The following is a 14,871-nucleotide window of genomic DNA, read 5'->3' as shown; positions in this document are numbered from 1 at the left end:
TGAAAATCGTAAAAGACACGCACTGCCTTCCTCTTTCAGACCTCACTCAGCGAGAAGAGTTGGAAATTAATTCAGGAAAACTCGAGGGATTTTCTAAATTGGGTCTCTGGATTGGTCGTGAGGTCGTAAAGAAAATTAAGTTCCGTGTTCTCCAAAGCTGTGGGAGGAGGGGAGAACAATTACGCGGGCAGCGCTAAGCTGCGAAGGGAGGGAGCGGGCAAGCACTCCGCAAGACAAGTTCGCCGCCCTCTGGCTGCATCCCGCGCCGAGCGACCCCGAGCCGAACTGCTGGTAGTAATACCCAGACTGCAGGCCAAACCGATGCCCTGCCGATGTGGGACACACCGCAAAAAAGTGTTCATTCCCTTGACATTCATGACTGAGAAGCAGTGAGTTGAAATGAGTCTGTCAAAGATTTACTGTGAAAATGAAATTATAGAAATTCTTCCAGTCCATATGTGGCATAACAGCAAACCAGTGCTTAACAGTATTGGTTAAAAACAGTCTTGGTTGCTATTTTAGTTTTTTTATTTTTCAACGACGCGTTTCGCCTTATTTAGGTACCTTCAGGTTATCTTTTTAGATGCGAGAGGCACCAAGATCTGTATAACGCGTTCCCGTTCACAGGAGCGAGTAATAGTAAGATGGGGGCTCAGGTAGTAGGCATCTACAAAACATAACCTGAAGATGCCTAAATAAGGCGAAACGCGTCGTTGAAAAATAAAATAAAAAAATTCCAATCAAGACTGTTTTTAACCAACACTGAAAATGAAATTGTATCGTACACTACAGTACACTTTCATATTACAAGAAATAAAATCGTTCTAAGGATCTCTGTAGTGTCTCAACTTTTTACCAGTGGGCAGTTTAATAAGGAATAACAATCAATTTCTTTTTGACAGCACACATTTACTATTATCGTAATTTTGATGATCCTTCTTCTTGGTTTGCGATGAACTGGTTCCCACGTTTCTGCCAGTCTTGAAGCCTTCACTACTGCTTATGATGACGGAAAATTTCTCTCAGCAAGACATTTCTTCCTGGCTGGTTTGTCACGGCCCGCCACGAATTCTTCTCCTGCGCCAGTCTCTTCATTTCAGAGTAGAGTATCACTTCCTCACATTACTCAAATTAAGGCCTGTGTTTAATACTAGCGCATTTCTCTTGGCCAGAAACACCTCCTTTGCCCTTGCTAGCCTCCTTTTTATGTTCTCTTTGCTTCGTACTTTGGGTTATTTTGCTTCCGAGGTAGCAGAATTATGTGACTTCGAGATAAACAATTTTGATGTTACGTTTCTCGTTACTGTCATTTCTACTCCTTCTAATTACTTTTGTATGTCTTAGATTTACTCTTAATCCATTTTCTGTACTCCTAAAACTATTCAAATATCCTGTCATTCTTCCTGGCATTCAGTGACGATGGCAATGTCATTAGCCAGTCTTCTGATTGATATCGTTCCACCCTGAATTTTAATCCCACCTTGGAAACTTTGTTTTATACCTTTCATTACTTCTTCCACGTACAGTTTGGGTAGTACGGCCATCCCTGTCTTACACCCTTATTAATCCGAGTACTTCGTTCTTGATCACCCAGTCTTATTGCTCCTCCTTGGTTCTTGTCCACATTATACATTACCCGTCTTTCCCTGTAGCTTAGTCGTATTTGTCTCTGAATTTCGAACGTGATGCCCGATTTTACATCGTCGAACGCTTTTTCTATGTCGGCAGATCCAAACAGCGTGTCCCGATGTTTCTTCAGTCTTGTTTCCATTATCAAACGGAACTCTAGAACCATCTCACTATCCTTCACCTTTCCTAATGCCAAACTTTTTCTAATAGACCTTCAATTTTCTTTTCTATTCCTCTATATATTATTCTTGTCAGCAGTTCGGACACATTTTTTGTCTGATTGTTCTTCAGTTTATAGGCTAGAAAAAAGCCACACTGGACAAAATCGTGACTGTGGGGTAGGTAAGGCATGCACTTCACGTTGATTTTCGGAAGATATTCAATAACATTTTCAGTATGGACCTTGCTTTATCGCGGTGTTTCATGGAAAATTTTCTGCCACCAATTTGTGGGTGTAGCCAATGACATTTTCAGATTTCAGAAAGTGTTTGGAAGTTTATTTGTCGATCTTCCCTCACAATGACAGCGGTGATGTTGATAGTTCCTTCCGTAATAGCAGCAGGTGGAATGCCGGGTACACCTTCCTTAGAAATTGATTGTTTCCCCTCTTTAAACAATAATTGAAACCATCATCGAGTTCTGCTAGAGGTAAAAGCAGGGCCTTGGTATGCCTCTTGTAATATAATAAGGGCATCACCTGAAGATTTGTTGAGATCAAAGCAGAATTTAAAATTCGCTCCGGATATCATCGCCATTGCTGCGACAGGCGATTTGAACAAGTCTGAGCTTGCCTGCCTGTCAAAGGAGGAGACCGGGGGTGTTGCTGCGTGTTTGTTTATCGGATTATCATAAGGTTAAATTCAAGCATGAAAAATTGTGGTAACTGAACAGCACACTTATTTTTTAATTCATCAATGTACGCATTTTAGCGTGGACCAATGAACAATCAATCTTTGTATTTTACGAAATTACGTAAACTTAAAACTGCACTGCTGTCGATCTGAACCACCTACCTCCGGAAAGTGAGTCTAATAAAACATTCTGACACCAAGCAACCTCCATCGTCAGAGACATCGGCATAGATACACACTATGTGCCAAACGTATGCGGTCACACCAATGACCACTAGATGTCACCATAGACGGGCTGTCACTTTACAATGGACCACTCATCCTTCATTATCTGGTGGTAATCCGTTGAATAAATATTACTTGATTCTGTGGAGTGGGACTTCTGCACCAAACAGACCAGTAGTTAGAAGCTATTCTGAAAGTTAATGTCAGCAGATAGCGTGTAATACGCAGCACGTTATAAGATCTAACATTAAGCTTCGGAAACACATTTCTTCCGTCAGAGAATCAAGACAAAAGTATTTACAGCAATTATGTACGCGGACACCAGATATTATTAATGTTTTATTTTTTATTCCTAAGTGAGAGCTACTTTCGCAGTACCTGGGATTACAATAGGTTCGTAATACTAAGCATAAATAACCTGTCGTATGCTCCCACAAGCGAAATATGCATGTGTGACAGATATCAACTCGAAAACGTAGTATCTTTCTCAACACATTACGTCATACCAAAGTTTTCTCCAATGAATTTAGCAAGCAACAAGGAATTCTCCACGGAACCCTAAATTATTCCACATACATAGCATCCATGGCTAACAGATAACTGGTCAGCAATTGAAAAATTTATGAGATACATGGCCTCAATGATTGCAAATTTCTTTACGCGATAAATAATTTTGGCGACAACCAGTACTAACTTCTTAACCAATGTTTTTAGCATTATCACTATTTAGCTTCAACTAGTTATGAAACTGGAAGTTTTTCTTTGGCGGGAAGAATTACTTATGCCTTTGCATTCGGGCAAGTATTACGGGAAACCGAAAAAACCGTGAAAGAGACGTCTAATAAGACATTTAATCCACAGATGTAAGTATAATTTTCATAAAGTATAAATTGTGTTAAATTGTGTCATAATTCAAAGAAACCGTTTGAGTTGGACAGTTCTTATTGATGTTTTTGCTGCTTGAAATATTTACAAAATTGCTGTACTTTTTCCTATGTAGTTCTTCGTTATCCATTTCCTAGGATGAGTGGAGAGTGATATTCACAGCTTATCTTGATATCCTGTTCATAAAGATTTTCATTAAATACGTTTGGGCAATACATTTGTAGTTCTGAAATTTTGTCTTCGCTTCCACGTGAAACTATCTTGATCGATAGCCATCTGCGTCGTCGGGGAGGGTAAGTGGGTGGCTGTTGTGTCAGCGAAAGATGTAGTTGGATGATATATGTCTTACCCTCAGCAAAAGAGAAGTTACTGCGACGACGTATCTCACCATCTCTCATCGGATGTTCGCGAAAATTAACACTCAAATAAACAATAATCACTAAACGTGAGAAACTTAATGCTTCCTGAGGAAATAAACATCTGAATATTTAATCATTTATCGAGTGCAAATGTATTCATTCTGTCCGCAGTACATCTTTATTCTAAACCAGAGCAGAAATGTTTAGAGAAAACGATCTATACGGAACATTAATATATTAACATTCACTAAAATGTTTTTCTTCCTACTACAACGCCGTCCTTTCATTATCATATCGATCTTTACTGTAGAGTATAAGTGTATCACGCCTTGATGTTCTCAAACAATAACTTAGAGTTTACATCCAAATTTGAGTTAAAAAAGTTTCACAAGGACTTTATTTATTTATTTATTAATTTAATCTTTTCATTCTCAACTCCTAGGAGTAGAGTGGACCCATTATTGACTCTCGATTCTATTCAACCACTTATCACGCAAGCTGATAGTGGGGAATACGAGTTAGGAATAAATTGGAAGCGCTTACCAATACCTGCATTTTCCTTACAACCAAAGGAAACGTAAGAAATATCTTGGTGGAAACTGGGGGATTGGAACCACATGTTTGTCCAGATGCAAATTACAAAATGTTTCAAGCAAATTTTCTGTAGCCGTCAGAGGGACATCAATCAGCATGATTGCCTACGTTGTAGCTCTGTTTTTTACAATGATATGAACAGCGGTATGACTTTTTTAAATGCCACCCTCTATTTTTTATTCGGTCATTCATTTCCTCCCCTAAATACGTATTCAAAAATGTATCACAATGTACCATTCACTGAAACACAAAGTTATTAATTACAAAACACAACATTGACTTTGTGCCCGGGATCACAAACTCGTCCACTTGCTGGAGTTGTCAGAAAACAAATGAAAACCAAGTAACAACATAACACAAAATTGGCTTTGGCTCTCCTGTACCATTGCTCAGTAGTAGAACATTCAAAGGTGCTCAAAGTGGTGACCCTGGACACCGACACACTGGTGCACTCATTGAATGAAATAATTATTTACTGCTTCCAGTGTTGTTTCATGAAGAGACTTACAAGCAAGCACGACACGTTTCTGCATGTCCTCTGGAGTTGTTGGAATATCGTGACAGACAACGTCTTTAATGCATCCCCAAAGAAAAAAGTCCAGAGGATTTAAATCAGGAGACCTAGCAGGCCAAGTAACTGTTCCTCCTATACCAAACCATCTGGCAGGATACCTTCGGTTCAGAACACGACGTGCACGCAAGGCATTATCTGCTGGACATCCATCGTGTTGATACCACGTAAACATTCTGATACTTAGCGGCACTTCATCCAGAAGAGGAGGAAGAGTTTGTCTGAGGAAGTTGGCATACGCTGTGCCGTTTTGACTACCATTGATGGAATAAGGGCCAATAATTGAGGTACCAAGCAGCCCACACCAGAAGTTAATTCTCTCTTGACGCTGATGTTCCACCTGTCTAAGAAATCGTGGGTTGTCGCTGGACCCGTACTGCATGTTCCTTGTATTTACGTGTCCTTTGTTTGAGAAGGAACATTCATCGGTAAATAGAACACTGGAGAAGAAGTTCGGGTTGGCGAGGACTTGCTGCTGTGCCCACTGACAGAACTATATACGATTCTGGAAATCATTCCCATGCAGTTCTCGATGCAGGTCCACATGATAAGGATGGAACCGGTGACTTGTAAGAATGCGATGTACACTGGTTTTAGGAATGCCAATCTCGTGTTCAAGCTGTCGTGTGCTCACGTGTGGATTCATAGGAACGGAAGCGAAACATGACGAGAATCGTTGGTTCGCAGTGAGTACCTGGCGGTGAATCGGACTGAGACTATTGAGTTCACTGAGATTGTTGAGGCCAGATTGGTGTCTGTTGAGATTCGGACGGTGTGGGAGTGTCAGACTTGTTGTTTTTTTAGGTTTTTTGTTTGGCTTGCAGAACTTTGATTCAGTAACCTGGAAAATATACTTACCTTTTCTAGTTCTGGTCTTAAACCCCGTGCCGGCGAGAGTGGCCGAGCGATTCTAGGCGCTACAGCCTGGAACCGCACGACAGCTTCGGTTAGGGGACGGAAGACCTCAGAAGTTAAGTCCCATAGTGCTCAGAGCCATTTTGTAGCCTCTGAAAACGTGGGCTCACTCCTCGGATAGGGCCCTAGCCTGCAGTATTCCCTAACTATCCTCTCGTAAGTCTGGCTGCCTGATCTACTTAGCCCAGCTCTATGTCGCCCTAACAGAGGGCACAACAATATTAATTTGTCCTAGAAGGTGGTGACAGCGAAAATATATACCACACTGTGTCATATGTCCTGCATGAGATGCTATTCATAAAAGGCCCACCTCGCTCTAGCACAGAGTGTACCGTCTTCCACTGACACAGACTTACGTTAGCGTTAGCATTCACAGAGAGCCGGTTCTTCTAAGCTAACATAAATGAGAGGTCCACGTCCTCTATAGCATCACATCCAATTCAAATTAAGTTCTTTTTGTTCTTTTCTTCGTTATTTCCTTCCCATACTTAATTAGTAATTAGATATTCATATTAACGTTCGCCTCGTATTAAGCCAAGTGATTTATATCGCTTGAGCCCAATATCATTTCCTTCAACCACTTTGTCCACACTATCATGAGCGTAGCTCAACCTAAAGCTACAGCAAAATTCGTATTCGGACATGTCAGAAAGAATAGACACCACACTATCGAATAATAAATGTTCTTTTAGACCGTGACACTAGACTATATGTAATTTGATGTGCAGAGGACCTAGCTCGGATTACAGGGAATGAAGCTAAGCTTTAGTTGGGAGTCTCTAGTTACAGAAGATAGCCTCAAATTACAACCTAACATTGTCGGCATTAGAGGGCAGACCACCCGTAAGATCTAAAACCGTCTGAAATGATAAAATCTTGGAGCCAGTAAAACATTTTAAATGTAAATATATAGTTCATGACATCACTTATGAATATAACCATGACTTGGACCAAATATTAAATAAATTTACTTTATAATGTGGAAAAAGGTAGCAGAATAAAGCCAGAAAAGAAACCAGCTGTAGTTTCAAAAAACAATAGCAGTACCAACCTACACTTATGAAAGTGAAGCATGGTCAACAACAAGACACCAACAAAGTTGAATACAGACTTAAGATATGAGTTTTCTAAGAATGGTAGATGCGCAACAGAAGATCGGAAAACAAATGAAGATATAAGAAAAGATATACGAATGCATAACCTAAACGAAAGAAATAGAGGAAAATAGGAGAAAATTGAAAGAACATGTAGATCGTACAGATGAAGATACACTCCTGGAAATTGAAATAAGAACACCGTGAATTCATTGTCCCAGGAAGGGGAAACTTTATTGACACATTCCTGGGGTCAGATACATCACATGATCACACTGACAGAACCACAGGCACATAGATACAGGCAACAGAGCATGCACAATGTCAGCACTAGTACAGTGTATATTCACCTTTCGCAGCAATGCAGGCTGCTATTCTCCCATGGAGACGATCGTAGAGATGCTGGATGTAGTCCTGTGGAACGGCTTGCCACGCCATTTCCACCTGGCGCCTCAGTTGGACCAGCGTTCGTGCTGGACGTGCAGACCGCGTGAGACGACGCTTCATCCAGTCCCAAACGTGCTCAATGGGGGACAGATCCGGAGATCTTGCTGGCCAGGGTAGTTGACTTACACCTTCTAGAGCACGTTGGGTGGCACGGGATACATGCGGACGTGCATTGTCCTGTTGGAACAGCAAGTTACCTTGCCGCTCTAGGAATGGTAGAACGATGGGTTCGATGGCGGTTTGGATGTACCGTGCCCTATTCAGTGTCCCCTCGACGATCACCAGTGGTGTACGGCCAGTGTAGGAGATTGCTCCCCACACCATGATGCCGGGTGTTGGCCCTGTGTGCCTCGGTCGTATGCAGTCCTGATTGTGGCGCTCACCTGCACGGCGCCAAACACGCATACGACCATCATTGGCACCAAGGCAGAAGCGACTCTCATCGCTGAAGACGACACGTCTCCATTCGTCCCTCCATTCACGCCTGTCGCGACACCACTGGAGGCGGGCTGCACGATGTTGGGGCGTGAGCGGAAGACGGCCTAACGGTGTGCGGGACCGTAGCCCAGCTTTATGGAGACGGTTGCGGATGGTCCTCGCCGATACCCCAGGAGCAACAGTGTCCCTAATTTGCTGGGAAGTGGCGGTGCGGTCCCCTACGGCACTGCGTAGGATCCTACGGTCTTGGCGTGCATCCGTGCGTCGCTGCGGTCTGGTCCCAGGTCGACGGGCACGTGCACCTTCCGCCGACCACTGGCGACAACATCGATGTACTGTGGAGACCTCACGCCCCACGTGTTGAGCAATTCGGCGGTACGTCCACCCGGCCTCCCGCATGCCCACTATACGCCCTCGCTCAAAGTCCGCCAACTGCACATACGGTTCACGTCCACGCTGTCGCGGCATGCTACCAGTGTTAAAGACTGCGATGGAGCTCCGTATGCCACGGCAAACTGGCTGACACTGACGGCGGCGGTGCACAAATGCTGCGCAGCTAGCGCCATTCGACGGCCAACACCGCGGTTCCTGGTGTGTCCGCTGTGCCGTGCGTGTGATCATTGCTTGTACAGCCCTCTCGCAGTGTCCGGAGCAAGTATGGTGGGTCTGACACACCGGTGTCAATGTGTTCTTTTTTCCATTTCCAGGAGTGTAGATTTATAGTAAAGATTTTAAATTATAAAAGTAGTGGAAGAATAAATGTAAGAATATCATATAAGAGATGGATACCGTAACAGGCAATTTGCCTAATATACGAAATGAAGAAGATGGAGACTACATCCTTCATGTTGCTTAAATTCCTTTTTATTTCATTTAATTGTCCATCTATAGCACAAATCCATAGTGACCAATTTTTCTGTCACATCATGACAGTGGCTACCTTGCTTTGCGTCAGGGATGCTACATCCCTCCACTAAATCTGCAGAAAACTTGTTAACCACTACTCGGACCTTCGCGTCTGCCAACTGAAAAATCCGCCCCTTTTTTGGCTGCAGCCCTAGAAGTAAATTAATTATTTAATAATTTCCTGTTCTGTTCTATCTGTTCATTCCATACCCTGTCCTTCGAAGCATCCGAGTTCTTGGCTTTCTCCGACAGCTCCTGAACGGTTCCCGATAGATCAGTCTGTGTTTGTGTTACATGGCCTACGTCATCTGATAATTTCTGTATCATTTGAGGCATCAGCTATCTCTTTTGCCATATTTTACTGACAATTTTGAATCAAGCCCTGTTTGGTGGTCATATCATCCTCTTTTTCCGATAGTCCGTATACTATTGCCTCCTGTTCTTTCGATTATTCGGATCCCACTGCCTCCTGTTCTTTCGATAGTTCAGATGCCATTGCCTCCTGTTTAGTGACTATGGAATCCAGTTCTGTTGTAAACTAACCTACCTGTTCTAACACTCTGGACATGGTGCACGCAACCTTCACCATTTTTTAAAATAATGCTGCTAAGGGGTGAGCAGGCTGTACTCCTTGCCGTACAGTCCCTGCATCTACAGTATTGGATTGTCCATAGTAACAGCACTTGTTTCCACACTGACAATCTGAGTGCATGTCCATATCATAAAAAAATTTAAAAAGTTTCAGAGTTAAATCGTCAGTTTCACTCCTCAGAAACGTTTTTCACGTTTTAAAAACTAATTTCTTGTAATAAGAATTGTGCTAGAAATCAGTGTTTAACAAGAAACAATCTCAAAATCCTTATCATGACAGTTGCAATAACGTGTCATCATATCTCCAGCAAAATTAAAGAAAAAGGAAAATAGCTATTTACTCTGGTCAAAAAATTGCTTAACAGCTAGTTAAAGCTTATACTATATTATGATATGATTAAAATCTCGTTGATGCTAAACGGTTCCTCCGTTTAGTATTTCCCTTCACTTAGCCTCAGTTATATCTGTAGATGGAACAAAAACTAATAAAAATGTTAGAATCCACACATTTAACAGAATACAATCTCTTTTCCTCTCAGGTCTTGTCAAGGACGCCACTTTTATCAGGGACCTCTTATCCTGTACTATCTGGTGGTAACCCCGTGAGTAAATATTACTTTATCCCAATAAAATTAACGAAGCTAATTTGTGAAATGGGACTTCTTCACCAAAGCGCAGAATAATTGCGACTTATATGTAAGTTAATCTGTCAGATCGCACAGAATACGCAGCAAATGATAAAATCTACTATCAAGCTTTTCAAACACATTTCTTCTGTTAGGAAATCAAGCTCTAATTATTTACAGATATCATCTATGCGGACAGCATGAATTACTTTTTTTTTTGTCCTTATTGAGAATGAAGTACACTTTCCAAGTTCTCTCCACGAAGTTAGCAATCTGCAAGGAATACTGCGCTTAACCATAAATTATTTCGCATGCATATTATCTACGACCAGCAACTTAAAAATTTACAAAAAATTACCGCTCTAAACTGGTAGACCGGTGGTTCCCAACAGGTTGTCCGCGGACCCCCAGAGGTCCGCGAGCTATGCCAGAGGGGTCCGCAAGATGCTATTAGAATAAAAAAAATATATTAAATATATTTCGTATGATAACAGATTTTTTGTTTTGGCCGCTTCCTACATGAGCAGAGTTTTAGCGAATGCTAACTTCTGCATCTAGCGTCTTCCTAGAGCCAACTGACTCTAGGACACTAGCGCAAATCTAGAATTAGATAGAGGCAAATAGTTCTGCTGTATGTCGTTGAATTGCGCGCGCTGCCTCTTTGCAGCTGACAACAGACAGTCACTTTACACAGAAACTCGCATTTCAGATGATAATCGGCCATTGTTAATTTATTGCCAGTGTTTTCACAGACCGTGTTGTTTACATATTCAATGTTCTGTATGAAAACAGTAGTGTTTGTAAAGCGTTGTTTTTCACTGAAGCTTCAGTTCGCGTACTTAAAAATGGACCGTTGGTTAAAAAGTGGTTCGTTAAAACGAGAAAGGGCTACAGATGAAGAGGAAGATAATGCATTTGATGTTCAAGCAAGTAAGTCAGTGACTCTCGAACCGAAGTTGTCAGTGACCATTGAATCTAAATTGTCGGCGTCCCTTGAACCTAACCCTTCCAAGATCGGTTTTAAGCTTAATGGAAAAATTAGAAAATATAACTCTGATTGCCGGCCGCGGTGGCCGTGCGGTTCTAGGCGCTGCAGTGCGGAACCGCGGGACTGCTACGGTCGCAGGTTCGAATCCTGCCTCGGACATGGATGTATGTGATGTCCATAGGTTACTTAGGTTTAAGTATTTCTAAGTTCTAGGGAACTGATGACCTAAGATGTTAAGTCCCATAGTGCTCAGAGCCACTTGAACCATTTTTTTTATTACTCTGATTACTTGGAAATGGGTTTCACGTTCGCTGGACCTGAGCAACAGCCTAAACCTCAATGTGTAATTTACTATGAAAGCCTTTCGAATGAATGTATGAAACCAGCAAAACTCCAACGCCATTTTGAAACAAAGCACCCAGAGTATAAAAGTAAGTCATTAAATTTTTTCAAAAATAAATTAGGAGAGTTGAAAACATTTCGTAAAACAATTACCAAACACAGTGGTGCAAATGGTAATGAATGTGCAAACCTTGCGTCTTACTAGGTGGCTCAGCTTGTTGCTAAATGTGGGAAAAACCACACAGTTGCTGAGGAACTTATACTGTCATCAGCAATAATACTTTGCAAGAGAATGTTAGTTGGTGCAGCTGCTAAGGTGATAGAAATTGTCCCGCTCTCAAATAATACTGTTCATAGACGAATTAGTGATACGGCAGTTAACATCGAAGAAACATTGCTGGCTAGACTTTGCATGAGTGACACGTACGCTCTACAATTGGATGAAAGCACAGACATATCAAAAACAGCTACAATGTTGGTATTCTCACGATTCTTTTGGGAGGACCAAGTGTTCGAAGATTTTCTTTTTTCATGCGAACTACTGCATCCAACAGCAGACGATATTTTTACTGCATTAAATAATTATCTCAATGAACGCGATGTCACCAGGAAAAAATTTGTAGACTTGTCGATGGATGGAGCAAAGTTAATGGCTGGCAAAAGGAACAGGAGTTCTAGCACGTATCAAAGCAGTAGCCCCTGAGGTGAAATGGACACACTGTTGTATCCATCGTGAAGCCTTAGTAGCCAAAAGATTGCCTGAACCTTTGCAAAAGACACTCAACGAAGTAGTTCAAATCACCAACTACATTAAAACTCGACATCTGCAATCCAGATTATTTTCTTTGTTGTGTAAAGAGATCGACAGTGAGCATGAGCAACTCATTCATTCGGAAGTAAGATGGCTTTCTCGAAGTAGGATCTTGTCAAGATTTTTTGAACTTAGAGACGAGGTTCGCGTCTTCCTTCTTGACACAAAGTACGCGGATTTTCTGACTAACTTCTCTTGGCTTTGCTCAGCTGCGTACTTAGCTGATGTTTTTGAACACTTGAATGTTTTAAACTTGAGTTTACAAGGAAAAAATGTAGACATGTTCAAAGTTGAGGGTAAGATTAGTGCTATGGTCAAAAAGTGTCAGATAAGGGCGCCAAGGATAGAAAACGAGTCACTAACTAACTTTTCTACGGTAAAACAATTCTTGGAGTCATCAGAGGAGAGTTTGCCTGACCAGATCAAGATCAATGTAGCAGAGCATCTACGCAACCTAGCCACCACATTTAGAGAGTATTTCCCTGAACCTGACACTTACGACAGATGGATTCGAAATCTCTTCAGCTGTGAATAGACAAAATCCAAGGTCTCACTGAAGAAGAGCAGGATCAACTTGTGGATCTGTGCAGCTGTGGTACGATGATAAACATTTTCATCGGTGATAAAATTACAGACTTCTGGGCATCAGCACACAAGGACTACAAGAAACTTGGAGATAAGGCAAAGAAAAATATCCTTCTATTTGCAACCACATATCGGTGTGAGTGAGCATTTTCTTCCATGTGTTTCATGAAAAACAGATATAGGAATTGGCTCGACAAGCGGTCGGATTTCAGAGTGAAAGTTTCAAGATTGGAACTTAATATTTCAGGAATAATGGACTCAAAGGTCAGATTAAACTCATCTCATTAAGAACTGAAAATTAAGACTGACTGTATACTGATGGAATACTCTGTTGTAACTGTATTTTTTCAAATAAAGGTATTTTTTGTTTTCTTATTTTTCACACACGTCTACTCAATGCAATCTCAAGTGCAGTACACCTAAATGACCAATACACACAGTTTTCATGTTTTCCTGTCATTTTCAGTTCATACTCAATTTTTAAAGGAGTTTGTTATACTGAAAACGCAGATTTGGAGAGAAAGATTTTGAGCAATAAACAAAAATTTAACAATAACAATTATGGCTAAACTGAAAAAGTTTTAAGCTCAATATTTTTTCAATAATGAATATGTCAATGTTTTTTCTAAGTACCAAAAATAGAAAACATATAAAAAGACTCATAATTTGGTTTCTTTAGGTACTTGATACTGTGATATGACAAGGTACCAATCATGCTCGATTAGGGGGTCCTCGAGAAAATTTCGTTGGGAACCCCTGTGGTAGACTATACATTACAAAAGGCGGCGGGGAGTATTGTGTTATCAGTAAGGAAGCAGTAACGGCAGACTGGGTCCATCACAAGGGCTCAGTGAACTCGAGAGTGGGCTAGTCATGAAATATCATCTAGGTAACAAATACACCAGGGACATTTCAAGACCTCTAGAGCTTCCAAAGTGGATTGTTGGTGATGTGACTGTGAAACGGAAACGCGAGAGGACAGCCACAGCTAAAGCAACACCAGGCAGACCTTAACTACAGGCAGAGAGGGAGTGTCAAGCACTATGAAGGAGGTCGAACCACCTCACGTGAGGGTAAGAAGTTAAAAAGAATAGCGCACTGTGGTGGAATAGCCCCTCGTAATCCACACATTTCTGTAGTTAACATTAAGCGACACATAACGTGGTGTAGACAGCGACGCCACTGCACAGGGTATGACTGGGAACGAGTGATTTTAACTATTTGAATTCTGAGGCGTGGTCTACATACCGCGCTTAAGAAAAAGCTGAGGATATAAACAAATTTTCGAGTATTGGTGCCGCATAGAATACAGGAACGTTAAGGAGACGATGATTGTGTCAGCATGACAGAGCAGCCTGTCATAAAGCGGTATCTGGGAGTAAATGGTTCGTAACATCCGTAAAATGTCTATAAACATCATAAAATCATATACGAGTCTGCGATTATAATCACTAGTCGGTGTAATTGTACATCTTGATCGCTATTGTACGTCAAAATATATTTGAAGAATAAAATACCGATATAGTAGCGATCAAGACGTCAGTTACAATGATTCGTTTCAGACTTCCCAAGTGTACCCAATGGAATACCGGTGGGATCAGTCATAACGTCATCTTCGCCCCAGTGTCCATCGCTTAACATTACTATGTTTTGTGGTTTCATCTCTTGTGGAGGAATGGTCTACCTTACCTCCACAGGCATTTGGACATCACATAGAATGTATCCTGGCATTCAAGTCGCCGTCATAGTCAAAGATGGACATAACCGATATGAATGTCTTCAGTACTTGTCCAGTTGATCAGATAGTGTATGGTTGAAGCAATATACAGTACACTGTGACCTGTATCTGTATTAAAAGCGAATATAAACTTACAGGCTAAAGTTCAGGGGAGAGCTCCTCTATTTGAAGATGTACTGTGTATATTGCGGTTGGGCGTGATTCATGGCGAAAATGCAGACGCAGTATCGGAGTAGATGTGCAGTGAACGTGACAGAGTGCCGTGAGATAAGCGTC

Source organism: Schistocerca piceifrons, chromosome 4 (genome assembly GCF_021461385.2).
Source record: "Schistocerca piceifrons isolate TAMUIC-IGC-003096 chromosome 4, iqSchPice1.1, whole genome shotgun sequence".
NCBI lineage: Eukaryota > Metazoa > Arthropoda > Insecta > Orthoptera > Acrididae > Schistocerca > Schistocerca piceifrons.
The sequence above is the reverse complement of the archived record's forward strand: the minus strand, read 5'-3'. Positions refer to the sequence as shown.